Consider the following 3,984-nt stretch of genomic DNA (forward strand, 5'->3'; position numbering starts at 1 on the left):
AATTCTGTCATTAAAGCCATGTACTTATTTTTCATCTCAGGAGATAAGGACTTTGACAATTTGACCATCTTAGGCTTGTTGGCTGCACCAATGTTCACATCTTCAACACCTTTTTTTGTGGGGACCATGGTGGGCTTTTTAGCAACATCATATCGATCAAGTAACTCTTCTAAAGGAACAAGACCACTTGAAATGTTATTGTCATTTAGATAAAGTATTTCAATCTTAGTTTCTTTAATTTCCGAATCATTGATATTAGATGCATCGTCAATGCGGGAATTCTAGAATTCATCTTCCATCTATAGAAAATTATTGATTTGTTTATCATCCCAAAACACCTTCCAATAGTTCATATTATCCGGAACAGCTGGGCAATGTTTAACATCAATAGAATACTTCTTATTGGAGTGAATGGGAATCTTCACCATACTAGCTACAATAGCAAGAGAATCAGCTACAACATTCTAATAAAACCATCATTTTCACTAGCTTTGAAGCATTAAATTTCACATAAACCATAGATGAAAAAAAATCACCATTTGTACTTGGTTTGCCAAAGGGAAAAGTGAGTAAGATGATGATACTTATGCGTAGAACAACTTAGAAGAGAAAAGAAGAGAAATGAAAGCTTTAATTTGAAGTTTGGGTGAGTTTTGGAAAATTCAAGGCTACTTTGTCCCAAGCGTAGCGTCGTTGGTGGAAACACAGTGCAGTTCATGGAAGTGCAGCGCCACCTCCAAAAGCGTAGCGTAGTTCATGGAAGCGCAACACCAAGATATTTTTTCCAATTTTAGCTAGAAAACCCATGTTTTTTCAACAAAGGAGGGGAGAGCACAATGAAAAAATAAGGTAAGGATGCAATTTAAACATGTTTGGGACTTTTTGGGCTTTTATAGGCACAATATGATCCTCTTTTGAGTGAAAATGGGCCCCACATAACTTTCCAAAACATGACTTTCACCTTTTTAAACTTGGCCACTTTGGAGACTTTGAAAATTGAACTTCTCTTACCTTTCTGAATAGTGAACTTATTCCTTTTGGAACCTTGAGATTGTAACCATGAAGCACTTATGAAATCTCATAAAAATTATTGAAAAGAGTTGCTTATCACAACTCATCCTATGCCAGATTTTATGCATGAAATGAAGGTGGACCTTGAAACCCTAATGACCTAATGAATACATTAGACTAAGTTAAATGGTGATGATGATGACCGATATTATAAAGACATTCTCTTTATTGTGATACAATCATCTGAGTGATGTAAGTGACCAACATGTGAGATTTCTTAAGAGAAGAGAGACATTGCTAGACAAACTAGCGAGTGACCAAATTTTACTCTGAAAACCTAGTGACATGATAAAGTTTGACTTTGAGACCCCTAACAAACTTCGTAAAAGTATATTTGATCCTTGGTGACAGGAAGACAAGACTGACACTAACATTTTCTCCAGCTGGGAATGGAAACTCCTTGGAGGTATCAAGAACACCGTAGACCAGATAGCCTTATTCATTTGGCAATGGAGTCAAAATGCAAAAAACTAAACTGAAACTGGAAATTGATTGACTATTTGACATGAAATGACTGTAAAGGAAAAATAAAAGCAACAATTGATCAAAGAAGCCTTATGGACTTCTCCTCGGGCTTCAAACTCCTATGATAGCCATTGGGACACTTGAACATAAAAAGTAAACTGGTATATAAAATGGTGGTAAGAATTTGCCGAAATTTATTCAAGTATGGTAGTGCTTGAGAAGCCTACCATTAATAGCTCCTCCTGAATAATCTTCTCCATTCAATTCCTCCAATATACAATATTTCTTTCCTCTGAAAGCTAAAATCCTGTATGGTCGTTTCCATAAATCTTCAAACTTGCCATGTTTTCCTTTTTCTTCATTCCTCGCATCCCAACGAAGAACTACATCCCCCAGATTGAAATTGTCTTCTTTATCTTGCAATCATAGATCTTTTTTATTCTTTCCTGAAGTTTAGAAGTGTTTTGAAAAAGTTCCTCTCTATTTTGTTGTAAATGGATCATTTGATTTATCCTTCGTTGCATCTCATTTATTTCACTGTCCATTTCCTCCAAATTTTCATGACTGGGACATCAAGAGATGAAGGAAAAACAATGTCAACCCCGTACACCAACTGAAAAGGAGACATACCTATTGATTTAGTAGTACTGACTATGTCTACCCATAAAGCATTAATGAGCTTTTTGTGCTAGTTCTTCTTATTGACTTATAAAACTTTCTTGATGATGTTGATCAAATATTTGTTGGATGATTCAACTAGACCATTCCCTTGTGGATGATAAGCAGTAGAATGTCCCAATACAATATGATACTTTGCACAAAACTCCACGATATTATTTGACTTGAAAGCGACGACATTATCAGTGATTATCTTCTATGGGCAACTGAATCTAGACAAGATATTAGATTCAATAAACTAAATGATAACAAAATCAATAGCTTGCCTAGTTGGAATTGCTTCAATCCATATTGTAAAATAGTCTGTGGCTGTCAAGATCCATTTGTGTTGCACTGATGATGAAGGATGGATAGTGCCAATAAAATCAAAACCCCATTGCTGGAAAGGAGCTGTGATTAAAATGGGTTGCAAGGGTAATGGAAAAAGTTTTATTTTTCCTTGGAAAATCTGACATTCATGACAACTCATCAGTGTTTTATATACATCAGAAAAAACAATAGGCCAATAAAAACCAACTCTAAATATTTTGTTTGTTGTAGTCTTCCAGTAATGATGACCACCACAGTATCCTTTATGGAAATATCTACCAAACAGTTCACTAACACAACACCAGGGTCTTTCCAAAATAAAACACCATCAAGAATACAATATTTTGAAGCTTTTAACTTTAACTATCTAGTTTTACCATTGGGCACTTCCAGTGGAGGATTTAAATGCTGCAACACATAAACAATGTGAGAATACCATGGAGATGAAGTGAACATGTCGGACACTTGTAATTGTGAATCTTCTTCTTCTTCTTTAGAAAGTGCAACAATCAAATTGATATCTAATGCATGCAAATTAGATTCAGCTATGAGCTTAGCTAAACATTGTCCCTTGATAAGTTTTGTAGGCTTTATCTCAAAATCATACTCTAGCATTGCTATGATCCATTTTCCCTGCCTACCTTTTGGATCTGTCTGCATAAGAATTTCTTTTACAAATATTGTGGGAACATAAGAAATGGTGTGAGAGTGCAGAATATAAACTCGAAAATCTTTGAGAGCTTTCACCAATGCCAAAGCCTGCTTCTCAATTATGTTGTATTTTAGTGTTGCATCCCTTATTGTTCGACTGAAAAATGCTATAGTCTGTTCATTTTTTTGATATTTCTTTTGCATTAGGACAACTGCTAAGGTATGCTTAGAGGCGAATGAAAATATGATAAAATTTGAAGTATAATCCGAACTAATTAGAGTAGGAGTAGTAGAAAATGCAAATTTTACTACATGGAAAGATTTCTTGGCATCTAAAGACCATTTTACCTCACTATCCTTTTTCAGCATGTCTGTCATCTCTTTCAAATTTTCAACAAGGTTGAGGATGAATCTTCTCAAAAAAAATATTTTCCCATTAAAAGACTAAATTTCTTTTTTGCTCCTTGGGAACTCTAATTGCTAAATGGCTTGAACTCCTGCAGGGTCAAGGAAAATTCCATCCTTGGAGAAAATATGTCCTAGAAACTTACCTTCTTCCATAGCAAATAAGCTCTTCTTTGGATTAAGTGATATACCAAATTTTATGCATTTTCGAAAGACAATTCTTAAATGATGTAAATGGTCTTCATCAGATTTAGAAAAATTTGTGAGATCATCTAAATAAATAACCAGAAATACATCCTTTTCATTGGTGAAAGCGATGTCCATAGCCCACTGAAAAGTTGCTCCTGCATTCTTTAATCCAAATGGCTTCTTGGCGTACATGAATGTACCCCATGGTGTTGTGAA

Source organism: Pinus tabuliformis, chromosome X (assembly GCF_031772625.1).
Source record: "Pinus tabuliformis cultivar Carrire ecotype Pingquan chromosome X, CPIR1, whole genome shotgun sequence".
NCBI classification, from domain to species: Eukaryota; Viridiplantae; Streptophyta; class Pinopsida; order Pinales; family Pinaceae; genus Pinus; species Pinus tabuliformis.